Source organism: Gobio gobio (genome assembly GCF_949357685.1).
Source record: "Gobio gobio genome assembly, chromosome: 13".
NCBI lineage: Eukaryota > Metazoa > Chordata > Actinopteri > Cypriniformes > Gobionidae > Gobio > Gobio gobio.
The window spans coordinates 42,518,507-42,533,677 of record NC_137106.1 but is presented as its reverse complement, the minus strand read 5'-3'; positions in this window follow the sequence as shown (position 1 = coordinate 42,533,677).

Here is a 15,171-nt window from a genome sequence, read left to right as displayed (position 1 = left end):
TTACGTGGATGTTGGTCAATCAGAAGACATCAGAAAATTCGCGCTTTAGAGAAATAACTTTGTCTGTGAAAGACTTGAAAAATTAGCTGCTTCGTAATACAGAGGCTGCATCCTTTGAAGGCTGATTGCTAGAGTTGGGGTACTCAAACTTGTCACGCACTCGGGTGAATTTGTACTCGGACTTGACACGGACTTGAACATTTTGTACTCTCAAAATATTCAGAGTGCTGTCGTGTCTGCGTCATGTGTAACAACAAAACCGGCATAAAACTAAGATACGAAATTAATTAACGTCTCCTTGCCTGTCATTTTACTGCACCACACCAGCAGAAAGCAGTAACATCATCTTATGCTTGCAGACAAAACACACATCACACACTGGATCACAATGCGTGGCTAGGACAATGTCTTCAAAGTCAGCAATAATTTGTTTTGCTTATGAAAACCATAAAGAATTTATTTGCAAGAAATTCGGTAAAAAGAAGCACTCTGCGGATTGCAAATATTGCAAATCAACTCTTACTGATGTGTCTGGAACGACTTCTACTGACATGTTCAAAGAAAACCTAGAGAAATTTGAAAGTGAAGTGACGTGTGGCCAAGTATGGTGACCCATATTTGGAATTTAACCCATCCAATTGCACACACACACTGTGAACACACACCCGGAGCAGTGGGCAGCCATATTGCTGCGGCGCCCAGGGAGCAGTTGGGGGTTCGGTGCCTTTCTCAAAGGTCTCGATTCAGTCGTGGTATTGAGGGTGGAGGAGGGTGCTGGTTATTCACTCCCCCCACCAACGCTTCCTGCCGGACCTGAGACTCGAACCTGCAACCTTCCGGTTACAAGTCAGACTCTCTAACCATTAGGCCACGATTGCCCCAAATGTAAAGTTGCTTATTATAACTTTTAATACCAACTTAAATCCAAATAATTTAGGGCTGGGCAATATGACGATAAATATATATTGGATTATAGTGTGCATACACTTAAAGCAGCAGGCAGAATGAGGCCGCCTCATCGTGCATCAGTGACTAATCATCTAATGGTTTACGCTTGGACTGTCAAATAAATTCACATACATCATGTCAAAATGCAAGTCTGACGGAGTATTCATGTAAACACAGTCAGTTATGTCTTAAGTAAATGTAAACAGTTAATCGTCAATAAAGCAGTCCAATGAACCTGCTGCCATAATGTTAATCAAACGACAAAAGACAAAGAGAAAATCACTCTCTCACTCTACTGCTGACTAACTTTAGTAAATTTAATAAGAATCACTGTACATGTAATACAATGAAGTTTGTTTTATTTTACATGTAATTGTTTTATTCAATTTCTATAGTATTTATTCTTACTTGAATAATCCTACTTGAGAAAAAATATAATTATCGTGAAAGAAGATTTTAGTATCGCCCACCCCTAAACATTAGCATTTGGTGATACCAGAGGCATTAAATAATTGAAATACAATAAAACAGGTTAATTTGTGTTTTTCATGCACTTGTAATAATAAAAGTTCTACATATATATCTATGTCCATTCTATTCTTTGAAACCATTTTTGATTGGAAACTAGTTGAGGTTCTGATGACAAAATAATGGCAATGGCTAGATGTAATGTGGTATTTTTGTTCAATTTTATATTGCCATTGGTTTAATGGGTTGAAAGGTTAAAATATTAATAGAAGGTAAAAATTTACAATAGCAATTTCTATTTTTTTCCCCAACTTTTGAGAGAGGCTGGACTCTCTACCACTCTGGAGTTGCCCATGGTGAGAAGCGGAGGGCTGGAGTGGGCTTGCTTATAGCCCCCCAGCTCAGCCGCCATGTGTTGGAGTTCACCCCGGTGGAAGAGAGGGTCGCTTCCCTGTGCCTTCAAGTCTCTAACTGTCGTGTGTGCCTACCCGGCCCTCTTGGAGTCTCTGGGAGGGGTGCTGGAAAGTGCTCCGACTGGAGACTCCATAGTTCTACTGGGGGACTTCAATGCCCACGTGGGTAGTGACAGTGACACCTGGAGGGGCGTGATTGGGAGGAACGGCCCCCCTTATCTGAACCCGAGCGGTGTTCTGTTATTGGATTTCTGTGCTAGCCACGGCTTGTCCATAACGAACACCATGTTCAAGCATAAGGGTTTCAATCAGTGCACGTGGCAGCAGGACACCTTAGACCGGAGGTCAATGATCGACTTTGTGGTCGTCTCATCAGACCTTTGGCCGTATGTCTTGGACACTCGGGTGAAGAGAGGGGCGGAGCTGTCAACTGATCACCACCTGGTGGTGAGTTGGATCCGATGGTGGGAAAGGAAGCTGGACAGACTCGGCAGACCCAATTGTACTGTGAGGGTCTGTTGGGAATGTTTGGCCGAGCCCCCTGTCAGGGAGATCTTCAACTCCCACCTCCAGCGGAGCTTCGACCGGATCCCGAGGGAGTCTGGAGAAATTGAGTCCAAGTGGACCATGTTCTCCACCTCCATTGTCAATGCGTCCGCTCTGAGCAGTGGCCGTAAGGCGGCAATCCCCGAACCCGGTGGTGGACACCGGACGTAAGTGAGGCCGTCAAGCTGAAGAAGGAGTCCTATCGGGCCTGGCTGGTCTGTGGTACTCCGGAGGCAGTTGACAGGTACCGGCAGGCCAAGCGGACTGCGGCCCGGGTAGTCGTAGAGGCAAAAAATCGGGCCTGGGAGGAGTTCGGTGAGGCCATGGAGAAAGACTATCGGTTGGCCTTGAAGAGATTCTGGCAAACCATTCGACGCCTCAGGAGGGGGAAGCAGTGCCCTACCAACACTGTTTACAGTGGAGATAAGCGGCTGTTGACCTCAACTGGGGATATCGTCGGACGGTGGAAGGAATACTTTGAGGATATCCTCAATCCCACCGACATGTCTTCCATTGAGGAAGCAGTGGCTGAGGGCTCGGAGGTGGACTCGTCCATCACCCGGGCTGAAGTCATCGAGGTAGTTATACCGGGGTGGATGAGATCCGCCCTGAGTACCTCAAGTCTCTGGATGTTGTGGGGCTGTCTTGGCTGACAAGCCTCTACAACATTGCGTGGCGGTTGGGGACAGTGCCTCTGGACTGGCAGCCCGGGGTGTTGGTCCCTCTTTTCAAGAAGGGGGACCGGAGAGTGTATTCCAACTACAGGGGTATCACACTTCTCAGCCTCCCCGGGAAACTCTATGCCAGGGTACTGGAGAGGAGAATTCGGCCGATAGTGGAACCTCGGATTCAGGAGGAACAATGTGGTTTTCGTCCCGTTCGTGGAACACTGGACCAGCTCTATACCCTTTCCAGGGTGCTGGAGGGTTCATGGGAGTTTGCCCAACCAGTCCACATGTGTTTTGTGGATTTGGAGAAGGCATTCGACTGTGTTCCTTGTGGTATCCTGTGGAAGGTGTTCTGGGAGTATGGGGTCCTGGGCCCCCTGCTTAGGGCTGTTCGGTCCCTGTACGACCGGAGCAAGAGCTTGGTCCGCATTGCCAGCAGTAAGTCAGACCTGTTCCCGGTGCATGTTGGACTCCGGCAGGGCTGCCCTTTGTCACCGGCTCTGTTCATAATTTTTATGGATAGAATTTCTAGGCGCAGCCAAGGGCCGGAGAGTGTCCAGTTTGGGGACCACGCGATTTCGTCGCTGCTTTTTGCGGATGATGTTGTCATGTTGGCCTCCTCAGACCAGGACGTTCAGCATGGACTGGGGCGGTTTGCAGCTGAGTGTGAAGCGGCTGGGATGAGAATCAGCACCTCCAAGTCCAAGGCCATGGTTCTCAGTCGGAAAAGGGTGGCTTGCCCACTTCAGGTTGGTGGAGAGTTCCTGCCTTAAGTGGAGGGTATCTCAGGGTTCAGGTATCTTGGGATCTTGTTCACGAGTGAGGGAAGGATGGAACGGGAGATTGACAGACGGATGGGTGCAGCTTCTGCAGTAATGCGGTCGATGTACCAGTCTGTCTTGGTGAAAAAGGAGCTGAGCTGTTAGGCGAAGCTCTCGATTTACTGGTCAATCTACGTTCCTACTCTCACCTATGGTCATGAGCTGTGGGTCATGACCGAAAGGACAAGATCCCGGATACAGGCAGCTGAAATTAGCTTTCTCCGTAGGGTGGCTGGAGCTCAGAGTAGAGCCGTTGCTCCTCCACATCGAGAGGAGCCAGCTGAGGTGGCTCGGGCATCTATTTAGGATGCCTCCTGGACGCCTTCCCAGGGAGGTGTTCCGGGCACGTCCCAACGGGAGGAGGCCCCGGGGAAGACCTAGGACACGCTGGAGGGATTATGTCTCCCGGCTGGCCTGGGAACGCCTCGTGTTCCCCCGGAAGAGCTGAAGGAAGTGGCTAGGGAGAGGGAAGTCTGGGCATCTCTGCTCAGACTGTTGCCCCCGCGACTCTGCCCCGGATAAGCGGAAGATGATGGATGGATGGATGGATAGACAAGAATAACTAACACAACTACAAAATGAATACAATGAATGATAAAGGAATAAAGTGCATAAGATGCATAAAATACATGTGATTAAGTTGAGTGTGGCTATGGAAGAGTTGCGTTATCTTATGGAAAGATAAATTGTTGTTTCTCTGAAAATAAGGTGAAGAACCTTATTATGCATCAAACAAATAAACGAAAGATTATTTGTTATCAACTAGCATCAGTTATATTACTTCTAATTTAAATTAGAAAATCATATACTGATAATATACATTAATGCCATGGTTTTTGGAAAGAGGTTTGGTTAAGTGATATTTACGTTCCACTTGGTTGAGTAAGCAGTCCGATGGAGTTGACTTCTTCCACTGGTTGTGCTCCTGACCATGCAGTGGGAAAGGAGCTGGAATGCGTTTCAACAGTCTTGAACACGAAGATCTGTGGGATGCTGATCTCCTGAAGCACCAAAGGGTCCTAAAATCTGGAACACGCAGATGAGGCCCTGAAGTAGGTGCAAAAGGTCCTTAATCTGGAACACGCAGACGGAGGAACCTTGAAGTGAAGGTTTTGCTCTCCTGAGCTTACCCTTGTTGCAAATGTCTCTTTGTGTCTTCTGACTCTGTGTGTCAGACACTCAGGACTTGGTCAATCCGCTTTTGTCTCTCTGGCATGGAGACTCGGGACGTACTGTAGTCGTCTCGCTGGACTAAAACTCTGAACATAGTGGTTGTTAATGTCTCTTTCCTCACAGGCTGGAGGCTCAGAACATGGTCGTATCTGTTGCTGCCTCACAAGCTGTAGACTCAGATCCTCAGATCTTTTGTTGTCTCTCTGGATTAACCAGAGACTCAGAACTTGGTGATCGGTTTCGGTCTCATCATTGCAGGACTCAAATTCAGATCTTGGTGAACTGTTTGTCTCTCTTAAGGAGAAACTCAGAACTTGGTTTCTCTGTCACAGTCTCAGACTCAGACTCAGAACAAGGTGTGTCTGTTGAAAGGGTACCTTTATCCTTTTCCGAATAGGAGGAGATTGCAATTTGGTGCTTCTCCGATACAGTGTTGCGATTGGCTGCTGGCATCAGAGGGGGCCCACAGTTTGGCCCACCCTCCTTTCTCCTGTGGAACTCATTTGCATACTGTACACAGTTAGAAGTCTTTAAAGTGTCTTTAAAGTTTACCAATGGATTTTTCACTTTACAAATCACCATCAGAATACCCTTAGCAATATTCTAAACAAATAGAAACCAAACATGATGGAAAAAGATTGAAATGTCATGCATTCATTGATTTGTTCATTAACAGCTGAATCTGTGTAAGATTTTGCATTACAAATAGCTGTCACTGAGAATACTTATTTCTCTGAATAAGTATGAAATGGATGTGTGCAGTTTACATCAGTCTTAAGGTTTCCAAACATAATTATGAATGGATTTGGATGGGTCAATGTAGTCTTTCTTTCACCCACTACTGCTAAGGTCCTGTGGAATTTTTAAGGCAGTCATAGACCAGGACATTAGGGTTTTTGGTGAAGGGAAGAAACTGCATGTGGACCAATGAGATGGCCTGTCCTTCCTGGGCTTTTTACCAGAGGTTCTCTTCTTGCCGTCCAAGAGGTGTCTGGCTGTTATCCTAGTATCTTTATCGGATGGCGTTGGACAGTTTGTTTGTGTAAGTCCACCAAGATTCAATCAAAATGTAGCAAACCTTTGTCCACTGTTATAGACAGAGAGGGGCCCGGGCCATAAAGTGGGCCCTGGAATGTGCTGTCCGCTACAGATGAGTAGAGTGCAGTCTGGACAGTTTAAAAGTTGCAGATGTCCTGATCTGGCCAGTGTGCCCATGACCACCATGGACAGGAGTCATCCCATATTTGATTTATTCGGATTACACTTTTCAATGCAAGCATCAGTCCATTTCTATGGAAGCTTGTTCCTGCCACAGAATAAAACAATTTAAAAGATAATTGCAACTTTTTATCTCTTAATTCTGACCTTTTTTCACACAATTGCAAGTGTATGTCTCGTAATTCAAAATTGCGGGATATAGCCTAAACTTGCATGTGCAAGTTATAGTCTGAATTGCAGAATATAGCCTAAACTTACATTTGCAAGTTATAAATTAAGAATTGCGGGATATAGCCTAAACTTGCATTTGCAAGTTATAAAGTCAGAATTGCGGGATATAAACTTGCAATGCTTTAAAACCACTAAATGCACAGGTAGTTCCATGCCGGTTAGAAATGTTGTCTGACTTGAGACAGTGCCGACGTCTCTGTGACGTGTGGCATCAAAGTACTGTGAGAGCAATTCGAGAGCAGGACATCACTTTATATTGGTGGGATATGGCGCTCTGATGGTCGTTTTTCCCGATCTCTGCAACAGATTGCTCTTTTTTTTTAAGTTAAGTGACCCTTATATAGTTATGTTATATATAGTATGATTTCGTCTTAATTTACTATCTAACCGTACAGTGTAAATTAGAAGAAAAAAAATGTCAAAGACTTGCTAGATCAAGCTGTTAAAAGTTTGGCAGTATCCGATGGTGTGACACCTAGCTCCGAGCTCATGTTGTCACCTGAAGGTAGCAATTTACTGATTCACATTTGTCATGATTGTGCCTGCCATGTATCTCCACCACTTTCCTCTGCTGCTGAAGAATTTCCACAATTGCCTGTAACCCCAAGCAAGCCTCCATCTAGCAAACGTGGGAAACCAGACAAATCTGGTGAGGATGATATATCTACTCTCTCTGAACTGATTAACACCAGGGTGGAGGGTATGGAGAAACTGATCAACAGCAATGCTATGAAAATAGAAGGACAAAAAAAGACTGTTGATTTCGTTTGCTTTGGAGGTAAAGGACTTAAAGATAAAGGTGACTACTGCAGAAAAATGCATTTATGAAGAGAAACGCTGAAGCATGTTGAAACATGCTCGAGAACCGCATATGAGAGCTGGAAGGGTACCACAGGAGATGGAACCTGAAATTGTATGGAGTTTCCCAGAGAAAGCAGATCAGAATGTATGAGGTGAAATTATTCAAATTTGTCAGGAGATGCTTACCGAGGAAAAGATCAAGCTTCCAGATTTGATCGATAATGTTCATCACTTAGGTTCAAGGATGCACACCGACAAGCCGAGGCCTGTAATTCTTCAATTATCCAGTAGTGCATCGTGACACAGTTTGGAAGGCTGCTAGAAAAAACTCGTACCTGCATGATAAAAAACTACGCTTCACTGAAGACTTCTGCGAGGAAGACCGAGAGCAGAGAAAAAAGCTATGGCCTGCAGTTAAAAGTGCGAAAGATGCAGTAAAAAAGGCTTACTATGTCTGAGCCTGTGCATTTGTTGAAGGCAAAGAAATTATTCTTCCTCCTTAACAGCTATCTTTAAAGTTTGTCGGCTGACTAATCCAGGATCTCTTGTTGCAGGTTTGCCCTTGCACTTTGGTTCTTGCTCCGAACAAGTATTTTATCTATTGTTCAAATATTTTGTCTGGAACTTGTCAAGAGGTTATATGATAAGTTGTTTCACTTAATGCCATCTCTTGTTTTAAGTGCAGAGGTTGGGAGTTCCCTTTTCCGCCCTAAACCTTTGACTCAAGGTTATATTTGCTTCTACAGTTCGTTTCACATTATTTGATTTGACGTTGTTTTCTTTGTTTTCATTAAATGTCAGGGGTATACGACATAATGTTTGCGAAACAACTGAAGCCTGATTTTTGTTTTTTACAAGAATCCCATTCTTCTGTTAATGATGCAAAATTCTGGAGATCACAATGGGGTAATGACCTTTGGTTTTACCATGGAACTGAACGCTCTGCAGGAGTTACTACTCTAAGGAATGCATTTAAAGGGAATATATTACATTCAGACTGTGATTCACATTTTTTGTGTAATGTCATTGATCTGAACTCGACTTATTATTATGGCTAATATTTATGGATTTAATTCAAGGTCTGAGAATGCTAATTCTTGAGTTTATAGAAAGCAGACTACTATACTGGTTGACAAAAATTCCCAAACTCTCTATTTGTTATAGGTGGTGATACCTTTAGTAATAATTGGGAGTTACTTAAATTTGATATTGGTAAATTTATGAGAAGCTATGGAGTGCGCTATCCAAGCTTAGGAAAGCAGAGGAAGAGGTGGTAATTAGAGAAACAGCTGCCATTGCTCAGGGTGCCCCTGAAAATCTTTCAAATGCTGAAACTGCTTTGCTTTGTAATTTACAAAACCAGCTTGATGATATTTACAAATGTAAAGCTGAAGGCGCCTTTGTGCGATCTAGGAGGAGATGGAAGGAGCAAAGCGAACAAAATTCTGCATATTTCTTCAGGTTATAGAAGTCTAATGCCAATAATAGATTGTCTAAACTCAATGCTGATGGTATCATTATGGATGACCCCAAGACAATCTTTAATTATTGCTATAAGTTTTACAAGTTGTTGTATACCTCTAGGTTCGATGAGGAAGACAAATTTTTTCTCTATAATTCTATATATTATGACTCTATAATTGATTAGATTACTATAGAGGCAGATGACAAACGTCGGTGTGACGAACCTATTTCCCGGAAATCGTTGATTCTATTGATCATCTTAAAATCAACAAGTCGCCGGCGGGGAATGATGGTATTACTGCAGAATGTTATATGGCATTCTCTGAACCCTTAGCTCCAGGGCCTGAAATTAACACCCGACCACGCGCCAAATTCAGGTAAATTTTGCAATTGGCGCCGCGGGTAACCCTGTCAATCTACCTGCCACATTGGCAGGTAGCCAATGCGAATTGAGTGATTCATTGGGCAGTTTGAGAGGATGCGACTACGTTCATGCGATTGGAAAGAAGATGAGGCCCTTCTCTGACTACGTTTGGATGTGCGAGTATTACACTGTTGGTGAGATGGGACGTGATGATAATGCAACGCTGACGTAGGCTACAGTACAACGACAGTTGCACAGATGTGTGTGCGTGTGCATGTTGGGAGTTGGGAAGTGGTGAGAAAATGTCTGGTACGCGGTAACCAGTAATAATAATATTAATTTAGTTCTGTTTAACCATTCCTGAACGTGACTAAATCAGCCATCAACACAGCCGCGTGTGATGTGTTCACATACGAGCTGCGTTAGGTCTATCTGTGGACTCAGATTAGCAGCAGGCAGTATGACTGTCTGTGACACGGGACATCAATTGGACCCACTTTATATTAGGTGGCCTTAACTACTATGTACTAACATTTTAATTAATCATTTGATACAATGCACTTATTGTGTACATACATGTTTTTACATTGTACTTACATTTAAAAAAAAATACCTGCATGTAATTACGTCTGTAATTAATTTCTATAGTTACATTTGTAATTACACTTCCATTACACCTAACCCTACCCTTAAACTTACCCATACCACCACACCTGTCCCTAACCCTACCCGTATCCCACCTCAATATCAGCAAAAGTGTTTTGCAATACAATTTGAACACAGTAAGTACATTGTACTTATTTTTTGTTGTAAGTACATAGTACTTAAGGCCACCTAATATAAAGTGGGGCCCTTAAAGGAGTATTCTTACAAGTAAAGAACAATGTTTGTGGGACAAGTGGATTTTTGAAGGGGCAAGTGAAAGAGAATTTTACTAGACAGATTAAAACATCAATAACAAAAAACTAGGGAATCAACAAAATGCAAGAATGATTCTGCATTAATTTAGCATAAGTGGCGATCGATAGTGGATAATAATATATAGCCTAATGTATAATAAACTGATGGTAACAATGTTGCGCTGTTGACGATCGCGCAGCCTCTCGAGGAGAAATCAATGTTACTGGATGATTCAGCGCTTTGAATGAATCGTTTGTATCAAAGATTCAATGACCTATAAACGACTGCCTCATTCTTAAATGAATCAGCCGTTTGAACGAATCGCCTCAATGACTCACTCATTAAAACGGTCACCTGCTGCCACCTTTTCTTATTTGCATATTAAAAAATATTTAAAACAATCTCTTAACATTTTTTAATGCAGTTGTAATTTTTCAGTGTAAATTATGTAATTTGATTGGTAACAGCCCTACAGTTTCTTATTATTCTAATTTAATTTATAGATCAAATTTAAGAATATAAACTGTAAGCTGAAGCATAGCCTATATTTAATAAGATGGAGAAAAATGCCCTTTATAAAAGGTAAAAATATCAAAGATATGCAGATTGAAATATGTCAAAGCTGTGTTGAGAATATTTCCTCAGAATAAATTATATTTACAACACACACAAAAATCCGGACAAGCATGTGAACTGGCTTAATGTCGAGGAGAAAAAAAAGTGGCTAAAAAAAAGTGGGTAAAAAGTCACTGTGGCAGGTGGACTTTTAAATCAAAAAAGTTAATTTCAGGCCCTGCTTAGCTCCATTCCTTGCAGAAGTGTATGCAGAAAGTTTTAAAGCACCTACAAAGCACTAAATGGTTTAGCTCCCCAGTACTTGAGCAAGCTCTTAACACATTTTTCTCCATCACGTCTATTGTGGTCTCAAAACTCTGGCCAGTTGATAATATCTAGAATATCAAAATGAACTGCAGGCGGTCGATCCTTTTCCTATTTAGCACCTAAACTCTGGAACAGTCTTCCTAGCATTGTTCGGGAAGCAGACACACTCTGACAGTTTAAATCTAGACTAAAAACACATCTCTTTACTATGGCATACACATAAAACATTTATTAAATGATTGTTAGGCTGAATTAGCTAAGTCAGCCGGAACCGGGAACACTTCCCATAACACCTGATGTACTCGTTACATCATAAAAAGAATGGCATCTACGCTAATTTTAGTCTCTCTGTTTATCCCAAGGTTTACTGCAGTCAGCCGGATCCTGGCCGTATCCAGATCAGATGGTGGACCTGCGCCCAGACATGACCAACGCATTACTGAAGTGTCTGCAGAGACCGTATCAATTAGACTCCACCTGAAATTACCTCGACACGGGATGACTCCAATCTTTCGAATATTCCTATTTTAATAATTTTATAATCGACACGTCATCCTCAATAAACCCGTCTCCGGCATGCTGACTCCGATCTTTCAATTATTCCTATTTAATAATTGGTTAATCGACACGTCATCCCCAATAAACCCGTCGCCGGCGTGATGACTCCGATCTTTCGAATATTCCTATTTTATAATTGTTTAATCAACATGTGTTGGAGGATTTTACTGGTTATATGAAATAGAATCAGGATATGTATCAATAAAATAATGACTGGGCCTTCTGTAAGGAGAGGGTCCTGAAAGAACATGGAAAACTACTGGAAGATTATATTACTTGGTGTACAGGCACGGATGTGAGGCCTAGGTGACCAGTGGAGCGAATGGTACATGATATGTATTGTTGAAAAAAAGAGAAGCTCTGGGGATTTCCACCAGTAAATCTTAAGATGCAGAGGTTTGCATTTAAGTGTTGCGAAATCACAAGGTGGAGCTAGAGAAGAAATTATGGTTGGAAAGGTGCCCACTGGATGAGGGGAGATAAGAAAACAGGATAAATTATGGAGTTTTACTATGGAAAATCGGATGTTCAGCTGGCATCTCACTTTGTTGTTCATGCAATAAAGATAACATCCTCTGAGACCTGGAACTTCGACTCTGAGAGATTTTCTTCAAATTCTGAACTAAGAGAACTTAGAATATGCCACAACACATTTCATCCTCAATAAACCCGTCTCCGGCGTGATGACCCCGATCTTTCGAATATTTTGATCTAATATGACCTCTGACCTGTAAAGTTGCCAGAATAATAATCATACACTGTTTGTTCGTTGGCCAGAGGAGAACTGGCACCCCGACTGAGCCTGGTTTCTCCCAAGGTTTATTTTTCTCCATTATGCCACATGATGGAGTTTTGGTTCCTTGCCACTGTCGCCTTTGGCTTGGCTTGCTCAGTTGGACACTACATTTTCAACTAAATATCCAAAACTAAATTACTGATCTGCCCACATTGTCACTGTAAGATAAATGAAATTTCTCCTGAGCGGCTGTACAGCTGAATCAGATTCTGTTACATTATTTTCCTGTTTAACACTGTGAAGCTACTTTGAAACAATCAGCATTGTAAAAAGCGCTATATAAATAAAGTTGGCTTGACTTGACTTGACTTGACTTGATTCGACTCAACTCAACTGCAGTGTCTACTTAACCACAACGTCTGTTAGCGTGTTGCTGCTGTTGATTATATTCTCTAACATTATAATCTGAATTTGCTATACATGCTGCTGTTGCTGTACCAAAGTACAAGGAGTTGCTGATTCATCAGATATGTGAATACAAGGCAAAATTCTATTTCATTTTAAAGAGTTCACATGCTATTTTGTCTCTGTATCATCACGGCAAACTACATTGTCTGCTTGCTGCTGCATAGATGCAATATTGCATATTCACTGGCTGCTAATATGCTTAGTAATTCAAACTTCTGAGTGCTGATAAAATTTAGGATATGTGCAATGTTTTTCATCAGGTAGCAGTGTCATGTTAACTTTATTTATATAGCGCTTTTAACAATGCAGATGGTTTCAAAGCAGCTTCACAGTGTTAAACAGGAAAATAATGCAACAGAATTGTATTCAGCCGTATAGCCGTTCTGGAGAAAACGGTGATGTCATCAGTTAATTTCAATTATCATACAGTGACAATGTGGGCTTTAGATCAGTAATTAGATCAGTAATTTAGTTTATATTGTTAATTTAGTTTAATAATTAGATTTATTTGGATATTTAGTTGAAAAATGTAGTGTCCCCAATGCACTAATATTGATTACCATCTGAAAGTTATAAGTATTTAGGCACTAATTAAAAATAAATTAAAATTTGCAGAGAATACTGATTAAGATAAGCCTGACCTAGGGATGGCTGACGCGAAACTGACGTTTTGGCGCTTTGCTTGAGATCCCGAAGCGCAGATGTTTCGAAAAACTGCTCCGAACAGTGATTCGAAACACCCATGTCACGTGACTATGGCTAAATGAAGCTTCCAAGTGTTTCATCAGGTGGCGCCTGTCGAAACGGTGTTGATTAAAGGGGCGGGAACAAACCACACAGTCACACATCTGTATAAACCTAATTACCCACAGTTTAAAAGTGAAGTAAATCCATCTTCACCTCGTCAGTTTTTGTGTTAGCAGTGATTTTGTGATATAAGTGAGATTTATAGCTTTGGTTAGTTAGGCTATATTTAGGCTAGATTTAAATTAGATATATTGACTGATAGGTATAGACAGTGACCGATAGGATAGATATAGTGACACATTCATATAGGCTAAGTTTGATAGTGACAGATAGCACAGCATAAGTTAGAGATATAGAATTATATAGATTCATAGGTGATATATAGATAGATATATTAATAGAATAGATAAAAATGGAGGCTCCACATAAGAGATGCTGTAAATAATAAATAATCATTTACAAACAGCATGGCAATAACAGAACATTTTTGTATTACAAAATACAGATCAGGTGCTTGAAAGTACAGTAGAAAAATATCAGGCAAATCATAATAAAAGAAACAAAAAACATTAAAGGGGCTAGGTAGGGTTTTGTTTGAAGATCATATTTTTCTATAATGGAAAAAAGACTGATTGCATTTTCAGAACTTTGAGGGCTTTTGTATAAGAGTTAAACTCATTATGAAATTAATAAAATCGTGGTTTCACCATTAAGAATTTGCATTTGTGTATATAAAATTTTCCCAACATGAGGATGTTGTTAATCAGGAAGTTATCTTTGTTATTGTCCAGTACAAGAGATGCCGTACATCTGTGGTGTGGGACCATTTCCATTTGGAAACACCAAATAAAGTGAGATGTGTGTATTGTGATAGGCAACTAGCCTTGATGCACCATTTGAGGAGCACTCATCCTGGCATTTTGGAGGGTGCAGAGGACAACAAGTGTCCCATGTGAGAGGATTTTTTCAAAGGCTGGAGAAATTATATGTAAAAAAAAAGAAGTCAGCTAACTCCTTCAACAGCAGAGCAAATAATATTTTTGAACAAAAATGTTATGTAACAAATGTGACACATTGTGGCTTTATTTATTTTATAAATGTTCATTTTTCATGACCACAAAAAAAACTAGTTATTCACAATGAGGAGGCTACAGGTTACAAAACCAAGATCATGTAGTGGTCAGACAGATTTTTTTTTTTTTACACATGGATCATTGTCAAGGTATTTCAGATCAACACATGCAAGTGACCACTAGATGTCGCCGTAGAGACGGGTGTCGGATTGATTCGAAGCTTCGAAACAATGTGGCACATTTGCTTCAACTGTTTCAGTGCTTCACGAAGCCTCGGTCTGCCCATCACTACTGATACCCCTTTTCCACCAGAATGAACCGGGTGCTAGTTCAGAGCCAGTGCTAGTCCCAGTTCATAGTTGGTTCGACTGAGGAGCCTTCTAAGTACGGTTTGCTTTTCCACATGCTGAGAGCCACAACAGAGCCAGGTCTTACGTCACTGTATATGTCTCATCTTTCTCAGCAACGCTAGCAAGGCAGCTGGAAAGACTAACACACCAGGCTTGTTCGAGATGCATCGGCGCTGCACAGTCTGATCCATGATATAAAAAAAACCACGAGTGAATCAAAAGCATAAGGAGTCGTATGCTCTCGCTGGACTCGTTGTCATATGGCGATCAGTCTGCACAGCACCGCTGCGAACAAGCCTTCCATCAACAATGCAAACGTTGCGTTACTATTGATTCACATGG